The 12,474-nt window shown below is 54.6% G+C and overlaps 1 protein-coding gene across 2 annotated transcripts in view; it reads left to right on the plus strand.

The window, feature by feature from the left end:
* The first annotated feature begins 976 nt into the window (after positions 1 to 976).
* Positions 977 to 12,474, plus strand: part of RAI1 (retinoic acid induced 1) — a 120,385-nt gene continuing 108,887 nt past the window's right edge. For both annotated transcript variants that reach the window (XM_079133768.1, XM_079133766.1), the window contains exon 1: positions 977 to 1,356. The gene's annotated coding sequence lies outside the window, so the exon portion shown is untranslated. The remainder of the gene's footprint in view (positions 1,357 to 12,474) is intronic.

Genomic DNA, 12,474 nt, shown 5'->3' on the forward strand with positions numbered 1-12,474 from the left:
TGTCCCCTTACACTTGGCCTTCTCACACTTCCACTTACCACCAAACCTACTCCTGCCTCAGGACCTTCTTGCTGTTCCTTCTGCAGAGAACTCTCTTCCCCAAGCTCTACCCATAGCAGCTCCTTGCTGCTATTCAGTTCTTTACTCAGGCCTCTCCCAGCTAAGTAGCCCTTATCCATCACTTCACCTGCTCATTTTCTTCTTAGCACTTACTGCTCTCTAAAAATTCTTTCTTTGGTATGGGAATTGAACCCAGGGACACTTTACCCCTGAGATACCTCCCTGACCCTCCTCCCCTTTTTAAAATTTTGAGACAGGGTCTCACAAAGTTGCCCATGCTTGCCTCAAACTTGCCTTCCTCCTGCCTCAGCCTTCTGAGTCGCTGGAATTATAGGTGTGCATCCCCGTAACCGGTTTAAAAATATCTTCTTTATGTGTCTAAGCATTTGTTGGCTGTCTCTTCTCATTGGGATGCCAGCTCCATGACAGTAGGGAGCACACTGTTCTACTGATTCCTCAGTGCCCAGAAGATCCCAGGTGCCCAGTAAATAAAGAAAATTATGTCTGACCCACGGAAGTTTGAAATGGTATGTTTCTCAAACTGTAAAGAAATGGTCACAGGTGTGGGTTGATGGAGGAGTGGCCCGAGAGTGTAGGTTCCTGAGGGCAGGATGTGAGTTCAAATTGTCAGCTGTACCCTGACCACTGTCCCGCGGCGTCCCTAGGTCCGATTTCGGGCGTGAGGGTTGTTTAAAGGTTGCTTCAGGACTCCACGGCAAAGCCCCCTCCCCCTAGGCCCGGGTTGGGTGGTGGGGGTGCGGTGGGGCGGTGGGTCGCGCAGTGGGTCGAGCGGACCGCCAGGGGGTGCTGTTGGGGCGCACACGACCCACCTGGCGCTCTGGTCCGCGAGCGAGCGCAGCCAGGCCGCCCGGGAACTTTTTTCCTCGCGCTCTCGCTCTCCAGCTCCCCCCGCGCGTCGCCCGCCCGCCCGCCCGCTCTTCCTGTGCGGAGGGGATCGCATTTCCCCGAGGCACCCGCGGACACCAGGCAGGCCCGGCCGGGTGCGCGGCCAGGGCCCGCTCCCCGCGCCGCCTGCTCCCTGCGCCCCCGGGCGCCGCCCCCGCCAGCGCCTGGGCTCGGAGAGGCGACTTGGAGCGCGAGAGGCGAGCGGAGCAGGCCGCCCTGCCCGCGGCCTGAGCGCCGGCGCGAGGAGGGGGCGCCGCGGCCCACCCTCCGTCCTGCCTGGCCGCGGGCCGGCCGGGCCGACGCGCCCTGACCCCCCATGGCCACCTGGGCCTCCGGGCCACGAAGTCGCAGCGCCAGACCCACGGTCCCGAAGTGAGCACGGGCGCCGAGGTGAGCAGCTTGCGCCCGAGCACCCGGGACGCTGCCCTGGGGCGGGGGCGGCGTGAGGGGTTGGGATCCCGAGCCCGGTGAGGAGTCTAGGCAGGTTCAGGGGCCGAGCGCGCGCGCGGGTTGGCGATGCGGGGTCCGCGGGGTCATTGCTTTGTGTGGCGTGGGGGGTGCGCGAGGTCACCGGATGGCCGTCTGGGGAGCTGCAGGGTGGGGGCGCCCTGCGCCGCGCCGCAGGGTCTTCAGCAGGATTTGTGCGGCTGGCTGAGGTCGGGTAGTGGCGAGGGGGCGCGAGGAGCGAGGGTCGAATGTGGCCGGGGGCTCTGCGTGCGCGGAGGCACAAGGTGTTTGCCGAGCATGGGGTGGGAACGTGGGGGACAGTCGCGCAGCGCCAGGGGCGGGAGGGGAGCTTTGTGAGTGCGTCCGGTGGGGGGCGGGGAGCTGACTTATCCGTGAGTCCCCGCGCGTGGGAGCCAGGACTGTGATGGCCCTGCTTGGTGAGATGGGGCGCGCGAGCTGTCCGCGATGTCCCCACCCGGGCCTGCAAGCAGGCCCCGCGCCTGGGCAGGAAACGGCCCCCAGGACCCGGGGAGCTCGGTCGCGGCCAGGCCCCGAGCTCGGGGGACCTTGGGGGGTGACGTCACGAGCGGGAGCATCGGACACACGAGCTTAGTGCCCCCCAGACTGTGTCGCGGCGGGTCAGGCCCGCAGCCCCACAGCCCCTTTCGAGGCTGAGCCCCCGCGCCTTTGGCGTCAGGAGACCGGGAAGGAGGACTTGTTGGCCAGTTGCGGCCGGGGCGAGGGGCTGGCAGGGCGCAGGGGTGACATTTGGAGCTTTGGTCCCACCGGGGCTTGCGAGGAGGGGCAGAGGGGAAGCGAAACAGCAGCCGGGCCCGAGGTCGCTGTGGCCCCAGTTTCCTGGGGCGCCTGTTTTCCCAGCGAGCGGTTTCCCTTCTTGGGGCTCATGGTCGTTCTCGAATCTACGCCGGGGGCCTGAATGCGGGCCGGAGATGTGCCCTTTTTCTGGGAGCCCTCGATTGCTGAGAGGAGCGGTGGGGCTTCGGCTGTGAATGGATAAAACCGAGTGTAACAATGCGCTATTGGGGGCCTGGGGGAGGGGAGGCTGCGCGCCTGAATGGCGGACCCGGGCTGGCGCTTCCCAGCACGCCGCACTCCCTCCCGCAGCGCCTTCTCGGTGGCTTCAGCGGGCCTTGATGCAAGGACCTACGCGGGACCTGCGCGGTTCCCTCCCACCCAAAGCGCATCCCCCACCCCCTTTATTTCTTTTCCAACGCAGTGTTGTATTGAGAATTCAAGGGCATTACATCTGGTTGCAATCCAGTTTCATGCCGCTGCTGGGCTGTTAAGTCCTCGCACTGACGTCAGAGCAGGGGAATTACTTCTTTTTATTTTATCTTTTTTTAGTCGTCTGTTGTCCTGGGAGGGGATTTGGGGGTGGGCTGGGCAGCTCTGATGTAGAGGCGCCAGCGCGATAGAAACTCTGGACTGGGCGCTCTGCTTCCCTTTCTACCTGCCCCCACCCATTCTCCATACAGACCTCATTCTGCTCGGGTTAGGCCCACCCCGGTTCGGGGGCAGACCGAGTGGAGGCCCCTCCCGACACAAACACAGCTGCGTTTCCATAGGCTTCCCTGGGACGTGGCCCTCGGGATCTAGAAGCTGGAAAGGAATCTTCTAGTTTCCCACCCCTCCCCCACTTGACAGCCCAGAGGGTATACGGGGCCCAGGAACAAGAAGTGGGCATGGCCTGTCTAGTCTCAGGGCAGCCTCAACCAGAATCTGGCAAAAGCTCTCAGTCAGAGTCTTGGAGAGGAGTGTATCAAGGCGCCATCCACGTCCCAGAAGCCAACTGTGGACTGGGCAAAATGTGACCTTCCCCAGCAGCCACACATCCCTCTGGCTTCTGCAGAGAGGGAACTCCGCTGCTCTGGGACCATCTTTACTCCCTTTGGACCATTGGACCATGAGGCGTTTGCATGCTGGGCACCTTGTCTTTCTCCTTTGTAGATCTTCAAGCCTAGACCAATGTATTTAGGATCCTGCAGTGACCTATTGTATGAAATACACTTGAGGTCATAGGGCCAGTCACACCCACAGCATATAACGGAAACAAAAGTTTAGTGAATAACCCCTCTGCTATGTGTGCTGGTCTCTGATACCTTCTGCTGTAGTCTATTTTATTTTTTCAAAAAATTACTGGTTGCAACCCACTAAGTCAGCGATTTCACAACCCACTAATGGGTCATACATCAGTGAAAAAACAGGCCTAAGAAGTGGATCTGCCATATATTTATTCAACAAGCAGCATTTGAGACCCTAACAATTACTCTCTTTTTACATTGCTTGAATAACACCTGGATAAATCCTCATTGTGAAAAATGCAAATAATCCAGAAGTATTTAGAGTAAAAGACGCCTTAGGACAAGTTAATTCCAGTTAAGAGTTTGAATGTATCCTTCCATACTTTTTTGTAACTTGCCTAATGTGCTGGTGTTTCACATGTACAAATACATAGTTTTCTGTTTCTCCAAATGAGAACACACCACAAGCTCTTATTCTGCACTTCCTTTTTCCTTTCTGATTGTCTGAGAGGAGTTGTGGGGTAAGGTGCTTCAGAGCAAAGCTCCGGGTTGCCTCCTGGCTCAACCATATACTGAAAAAGTTATTTACTTCTCTGGGCCTCTGTGTCCCCATCTGTACAGTGGGGAAATCACAGTACTGATCTCACAGGACTATGGTGAAGCTTGAATGGATTAACCCATGAAGTTTAGAATGATGCCTCTCCCAATAAATGCTGGTTGCCACTACTTTATCACTGTCTTCATTACTCCGTCCATGGTGGCCCAGGTTTGTACCTCTTGCCCTGTACCAGCTGCTTGAGCTGTGGCATGGTTGTCTCTTTGTGGAATCCCAGGGAGGAGGAGGTAGATGTAAGGCAACCAGGTACACAGAGCAGGGGCTCAATGGGACCAGGCACCTGGATGCCAAGCCCCAGGGGACGGAGCAAGGACCCACTGTTTTAAAAGCCCTGTGGTAAATGTCAGGGTTCAGGCATTAAATGCCCTTGCACCTGCCCCGGAGAAGGTCACAGCCTAATGGCTGATGATTGTGACCAAGATAATAGCTGAGTCTTTGGCAAGAGTCGAGGGGTGTTGTGCAGGTGGGGTTTCATGGAAGACAGAGCTATGAGCCATTGACCCAGGAGTGGAGAGGTAAGAACAGAGGGGCATTCCTGGCAGTGGGAACACACTGAGCATGTCTGGAAGGCTGGGAGATCTGACGTGGCCTGTGTGCTGTGGCCAAGAGGGGAGGACTTGACTCCAAAAGAATGGTGACTGGAGAGGCTGGCCTGTTAATAGGGCCTCCTATGGGCCTCTCGGCCTCCGTCCTGCCCCTTCCCCGGTGCTGTTGGAGTGATCTTTCTGAACCATAGCAGATAGTTCCAGGGACTCCTGTTGCCTTTGGAGAGAGAGCTCTGCCCTCATCCATTCCAACCCTCCCTTCAAGGGGCAGTCATGTGCATGCCTGCTTCTGTGCAGAGTGCTGTCCCTTCCACCTGGGATGCCCTTCGTCCTCCTCGCTGCCTCCCAAGACCCAAACAGATGTCCTGTTTCCTCCTCCTCTGACCTCCAAGGCAGCATGAGTCATCCCCCTTTGTCTATACCAGTGGCACAGCGTTTATCACGGAATTATCGGCAATTCTGTCAGCGTGTCCTCCCCATGAGGCTGGAGCATCTAGGCCTGAAAGCACGTCTCCTTCCTCTCCGGCCCAGTGCCAAGGGCGAGGCCTAGATGCTCAGAAATGCTTCCTGGCAGAAAGGCCAGGTGAGGTGGAGGGTGAGAATCAGACATCTTCCAGGGAGCCCTTTGATCTTTAGCAGGGGCATGAAGATCTATGTGAATTCTGTGCTGTCACATGGTAGAGGGGAGGGGCCGGGGGTGCAGAGAGCTGGGCCAGCTCCCCCAGGTCGCTCCCCATGGGGGCTGGGAGAAACTGGCTCATCCTGTTTCTCTGGGGATTGAGGCTGAGCTGTGCCCTGTTCCTGGTGGGTCACTGGGGATCCAAGATTGGAATGTGACACCAGGGAGCTGGGAGGCAGGGCTAGAGGTGCAGGTTGGGGCCTGGCTGGCAAAGGGCAGATTTTGCTCAACTGGTTCTTGAACCCGTTTGAAAAGTGCGTATGTGGTGGTGGTGAGGGACATGGGTGAGGAAGAGAGACAGAGTAGAAGAGAAAAACTTGGGGGCAAAGAGACAGGGTGGGAGAGAGGAAGGGAGATGGGGGACGTGCAAGGGGGAGGAGCTGGAGATGGTGAGGGAAACACCAAAAGAGGGGGAGATGTTTTTGTTGGGTATTAGTATGCCTAAAATCAGGAGATCCAGGCACCATGGTGCACACCTGTAATCCCAGCAACTCTGGAGACTGGAGAGACAAGTTCAAGGCCAACCTGGGCAAACTTAGCAAGACCTTGTCTCAAAATAAAAAATAAAAAGGGAGGGCTGGAATGTGGTAAAGCACCCCTGGGTGCCCTATCACCACACTCAGACACACAAATCCAGGAGCCAAAATGGACAGGTTCACAGGGCTTAGGGTTCAGGTGATATTGGATGTTCATTCATCCATTTGTTTGAAGCCATTCCTGTACTCACACTGGGCCTCTGATCTGAGCAAGCCTGTGGCCCAAACTTCAAGGCCCTTGATTTCTAAACGCTGGATGGGCAACACACATCCAGTTTCTCTGGAGGTGTGGGGTCATCAAGGATGCTGTGGAGAGGCAAGGGAGAGTCCTGTGAGGAGGGGATGGGAGGTACTAGAGCCTAGGATGAGGCTGTCGGGAGCCATTTGTTAGGACTGTGTGTTGGGAAGCCAGGACTGATCAGGGTATCTCCCTACTGGACTGTGTCCTCTGTACCCAGGTAGTGTGGGCTGCTCTCAGACTAATGGTCTGCTGGCCCCAATCACCCACTTCTTGGGGGGCCCTGTGGAGAGGGCTGATGGGACCAGGGCAGTGAATGTGCTTAGGGCACCTTTAGGCCCGTCCTAGGGGCTCAAGGGAGGACATGCGGAGGAGCTCAGCTCCTCTCCTGGAGTTCCCTTCCTGGAGACTGTCCATCTGCAGGATGGGATAGAGTTGGGATAGGGCAGCAAGCCCTGGATTTGGAATTAGGAAATAGTTTGAGTTCCAGCTGCTGCTTTGGGCAAGCTATTTTTCCTCTCTGAATGTCAGTCTCCTGTTAAAAATGGGAACATGAATGTTGCAAACATTAAAAGTCTTGATGGTGTTGGTATGTTTTGTGACTTGGAAAGTGAGGAGGCCCTGGAGCTTCGGGTCAGCAACACAGGGTCTGGGTCAAGCTGGCCTGGATTCAAATGCTAGTACTACCAGTCTGTGGGGGGCTCCATTTCCTTCCCTTTAAAATGGGCATAACAACAGACCTCTTCTGGTTGCTGATGCATAGCCCTCAGCTAGGCTGTTATTATTGGACTGTTATTTGTATTTTATTTTATTTGCAGTGCTGGGGATGGAACCCAAGGGCCCACGAATTCTAGGCAAGTGCTCTACCACTGACCTGCAACCCCAGCCCTGAGCTGCTATTGTATTGTAAAAGGACTTTGCAGGAGGAAGGAATTACACTGATTATTCTCATCTCTAAAAACCTTACCTGCAGTAACACTGGCCAGAATGAGGGCTTTGGTGCTTGTTTCTCTTCTAAAGGTAGAGACTGATGGATTCAGTAGATCTTTTCACACATAGGGCAGGTGAGAATATTGGTTTTCTGGTTAGAATTTGTTTCTAGAAGGGACTTTGTCCGAGTGGTAGGAGTGGACCCCAAGAAATCATTCAGCAACTTGAGACTTCAGTGGCAGGGTAGCCATAGACTTACTCATTCTTGATTCATAAATCACATGCTGATTATTTAGTGTACACCAGGGTGGAGACTTAAGCATGAATGATATGCAGTTCTGACTGTCTGGGTGTGCATCCAACCACTTACTATTTTGAGCAAGTCATCCTTTACTCAGTTTCCTCATCTGTAAAATGAGAGAAAGTGTTCATACCTTCCTGATAAGGTTGTTGGGAGAATTAATAGATCTTAGTTTATACAGATAAAGACCAACAGTGTCTGGTACATAGAAAGAGTTAGAACTAGGCTCTGTGGCATGTGTCAGTGATCCCAGTGACTCGAGAGGCTAAGGCAGGAAGATCCCAAGTTTGAGGCAGACATTGGCAATCTAGTGAGATCCTGTCTCAAAATAAGAAAATAAAAAGGTCTGGGGATATGGCTTAGTGGTAGAGTACCTCTGGGTTCCATCCCTGGTACCATAAAAAAAAAAAAAAAAAAAAAAAGGATTCTAGAGAATGACTCCTCTTCATTGTTTTTTATTGCTGCTCTGATCTCACAGAGCTGTGCCCTGGTAGGTTGGTTTTGGCCAGGGCTTCCCTGCCAGGGTCTGCAACAGGAGTGGCAGCCCCTTCACAAGTCCCCTGCTGATCGGGCCTGATGCCGGATTCCTAGATTCACTGATCATGCTTCCAGCCTTGGTCAACCCCTCTAGGGTGACCTGGAGCTGCTGTCCATTCACCTACAAAGCCTGATGATTGGAAGGCCCTGTGAGACTGCATTCACCCAGAAAGGACTAACCCTGCCTGGCAACAGGTGGCTTCAGACTTTGAGGAATTTCAGTATCCATTGTCTAAGCTGGATGTATCTTCTGATTGAGACATCCTCAGTTGCCAGAGGACACCAGGTGGTCTTTGTGTCTCCTTATTTTTCAAATGATAAAAATGAGTACCTATTACACAGTTTGTTTTTAAGAGGACTGAATGAGATAGGGCCTCAAACACTTAGGCATGGTGCTTACTATGGATACATAGTGGGGTGCTTAATAAATGTCACCTACTAGTAATAACAAGAATTTAGAAAATGTAAAAGTCACCTGAAAGATTGTTATCATTTGTTTTTAGGAAGTCCTTGGAGATGTGAAATTGTAAACCCCTCTCTAGCTCAATAAGACAAGGAATGACTAGAGAGATGTTGAGGCCCAGAGAAGCTTTGCTACTACATCAGAGTCATGGGGCAATACAGGCATTGGGTAGGGAAGTGGGGAAACCAAACTGACTTTTTCAGTTTGATGCTCTCTGACACTTGGTTATTCCTTCAGCAAACAGTTATGTGTAATCAGTGCTGATACACAGCAGAGATAGTATGGGCCTGTCTTCTGGGAGCTTCTGGTCTACTAGGAAAAGTGATTCATACTTGATTCTGATAGGAAGTAAAATGAAAATCACCTGTTCTGTTAGGTGCAGAATCTTACCTTCACTCATTGCAGGGGGCATTTGCTGGGCTGTGGAGCAGTGGTTCTCAACAGGAGGTGAGTTTGTCCCTTAGGGGACAACTGAGCCATGTTTGGAAACATTTTTGGTTGTCTTGACTGGGGAGGTGATCCTGGCATCTAGTGAGTGGTAGAAGTCAGGGATGCTGCTAAACGTCCTACAATGCACAGGACAGGCCCCTAATGGCACATCGTCTGACTCAAGATGTCCATGGGGCTGATGATTCAAAAGCCCTACCTGGAGCAGTAATAATGGTCAAGCAGACCTTGGGTCCTTTAGAAGGGTCTGGTAGGCAAGCAGACATCACAGAAATATTGCATAGTAACCAACATGATTAATTGTAATTGTGTTGCGGGCTAAGAAGGGAGAGTGCAGGAAGAGGGGTACAGGAGTTGGCACTTCTTCAAGAGATGACTTTCCCGGAGGTGTTTCCAGCCCAGCCCAGGCATAGGCTCAGAAGCAGCGTGGAAGGTTGTGCAGTGGGCAGGACAGGCTGCCAAGAACCTGGTGTGTGTGTGTGTGTAGATACTCAGAAGAGACCCGGCCTCAGGGACCCAGGAAGTGGCTCCAGAAGTGGGGAGAAGTTAAAGGAGAGGAGGAACATTCCCCGCTGTCTGACTTGAGAGAACCATAATCCCCAGCATGCTGTGCTCTGGGGGACCAAGCAGAAGCCTGGTGGATGGGTAGGAGAACCTTATGCCAAGGTGCTGCCCTGGGCCAAGGGCCTGGCCTCTGCCCTTTAATTTGCATCTCTCTGATAGGTGGAAGAGAGAAGCAGGATAAAGAGAGAGAAAAGGAAGAACAATATTTTCATTTCAAACACAGGGGTGGGGGAGGTGGGAAGGAATCTGGTTTATGATACCTTTGAGACAAGAACAGAAAATCCCCACCGTGGCCCAAAATAGCACTAAAAACAGAGGTTTTTGCCAAATCAGACTTAATTGAGTCACTCTCTCTCCTTGAGTCCAGCAGGATGTGGATGGAGCTGGCTTTGTTCCCTGGGGGTGACAATGTCCCCTGGGGCCCCAGCCCTGGCAAATTTAACTGAGAGTCCTTAGTCTCCCAGGCAGTAGGAGCCTGGGGAGCTTAGCTTGGCAGTCCATGGCCTCTGCCTTAGCTTTGCAGAGAGCTAGAGATGGTGGCAGGGGGATGCATGGCAGCAAGGCTAGCTGGTATAAGCAAAAGTGGGAGAGGCTTGGTTCCTCTAACAAGTGAATGGCTGTCTCTTCGGATGCCATAGGAAGCATGGAGAAAAGCCATCATATACTGAATGCCTGCTGTTGTGCCAGGCATTGGGTGGTCCTCCCTAAACCTCATTAACTGCTGTATATGGTTTATCAAGGAAACTGAAGCTCAGAGAGGTTGTGACCTGCCTGAGATCACACAGCAACTAAGTGTAGAACTGGGATTGTATCAAATATATGGGGCTCCAAAGCAGACCCTGCCTGCTGTTCACTTCTTTCCTCACTCATTCATTAGGGAGATAATCACTGGCCATGAAATAGACTTTGCAGGTAGAAAGTTTTTTTTTTTTTGCTGGGGATTAAACCCAGGGCCTTGTGCTTGCAAGGCAAGCACTCTACCGTCTGAGCTATCTCCCCAGCCACAGGTAGAAAGTTTTTAAGGCTTGGTGTCAGATAGCCATAAGCTTGAATTGTTTCTATGGCTTTCCCGCTTGGAGCCTCCTGTTTCCTTTTCTCTGGGCACAATCATGCCTTCATCCTGGAGTGACTGCAAGGGTTAAACTCAGCATGGAAGGGGAAGAGGGAGGCCCCCCAGGAGGTGAGGACCTGCCCTGGGCCACCCAGACTGGCAGGGTGCAATAAAAGAGCCTGCGTAGAGGGAGCCAGGCCAGATTGCCTATCTCTGTGCTGTATCAGTGTTGGGTTTCTTTATTTGAACGGGGAGAGAGGGCAGCCTGCAGGTAGAGAAGGTGGTGCGGAATGTGGGTGTTTATTTTTCTTGGTCTGTGAAAGGCCTGTTTCAGCTCAGACTGACTATGTAAGGCTTCCCAAATAACTGCAGATCACATCTGCCATGCTCTGGGTGCAGGGGGATCTGTTCAGGTATCTACCCAGAGTGGGCACTGAGAGGGCACCCACCACGTGAGGCTCCCAGTGAAGACAGTGAAAGAGCCCTCATTCACTGTCTGGGAATATCTGGGAGTCCCCCAAAAGTGGGGGTGAATTAGAGCCATGAAACCCATGCATCATTCCTCTGTCTCCTCCAATGAGGCCCTCCGGCTCCAATTCATCTCCTTATCTCCTGGCAGCCTGTGGGTTGCTGGGAAGGCAAGGGCAGCCTTCCTGATTGACAAACAAAACAAGCCTTGCTCACAAAAGGAGAGGGGAGGCTGGCTAGGCCTCTCTGTTCCCCTCCCCCTGCCCCAGGCATCTCTCCTGCTCCACCCAGCTGGCACCCTACATTCTGAGACACAGTGAAGGGGCTCCAAACCCATTGTTGTTGATCAGGCCACCCAGGCTAGGAGTGCTTTGCACTGGGGAGGTGGATTCAGGGAATGATGGGGTGGCCATTAGGCAGGGTTTGCTGCAATGGCCACCCCTCCTTCCCTTCAGCTGGCTGGGCAGGCGGCTTGGAAAGGAAGCCCAGCCGGCAGGTAGTGGAGAAAGACATCAGATCCAGGGGGAGCAGCAGAGAAAGCAAACAAACAGGGCTTTGTGTGGCTGCAGATTGGCGGCTCAGAAGGGAAGCCAGGCCTGTGGTAGGCGGGAGGGGGAGGAGGGGATAGGAGGCCAGGCCATTGCTCTGGGCCTGAGATAGGCGTCTGGACCAGCCCAGGCTGGGCCGGCAGGGAGCAGGGAGTGCCACTAGTGTGGACAGGCGTCTGGAGTCACAGCTTGGCGAGGCCTCAGCTCTGCTACTTCACTCCTGAACAGATCTGGGCTTGTTTGCACACAGCAGGACTCTGGCAGGCCCAGTCAGTGTCAGCGGCTAGCATCCCAACCTCGCTCCCTGTTGTTGCTGGGAGGACATGGAATAAGGGAATCAATCGGTCTCCGTGGGGAACTGAGCTGAAACAGGCCTGGGGGGGGGGGGGTGGGTCTCCTTGAAGGGTAGGGCTTCTACTCAGAGCTGGAGGTACTTTGGGGGCTTTGACATGCTGAGGGGAAGCAGATTCGCTGTACAATTTCAGATGTGGGCAGAGAGTAGCATCTGGGGCCCCCAGGCCTGGGGCACTAATGTGCCCCCTTCACTGGTGGAGACCACTAGGTTGGGGGACCAGGCAGAGCCAAGAAGGGAGTAAGAGTATCTTTGAGGGAGGGGTGTCATTCTGGATCCCAGTGAGGGCATCCCCTAAACGCTGCCCGACGCACCTCTCTGGGGACTGGGCGGGCCCGGGCCTCGGGGGCAGGCTTAGGTAGAAGCTGTCAGGCCAGACACGCAGGCAGCCCAGCGATAGCCGCCGGGGCCATTTCCTCTCCTCTCCCAGACCTCGAGAGGGGGCGGCGGGAGGGCAAACGCCCGCGCTTCCTGCCCGCTCCGCCCGCTGCGCCCACCATCTTGATCGCGCCGGGGCCTTCGCTGAGGCGGCGGCAGCTTCCGAAGAACCCCGGCCGGGGACCCCGGACGTCTGGAGGGGCCCGGGAGCCTCTGGGTTCAGTAGCCGCGCGGGGGGCGGGGCGGGCGGGCCGCTCGCGTCGCCATGGCAGCGCCCGGCCCAGCATGCTCCGCGGGCCGGGAGGTGGGGCTGCTGTGGCCCCGCCCCCTGCCGTAGCCGGCCCTTTTTCCGGGAACGCGGAGCCG

This window comes from Sciurus vulgaris (genome assembly GCF_902686455.1).
Source record: "Sciurus vulgaris genome assembly, chromosome: 3".
Classification (NCBI taxonomy): Eukaryota; Metazoa; Chordata; class Mammalia; order Rodentia; family Sciuridae; genus Sciurus; species Sciurus vulgaris.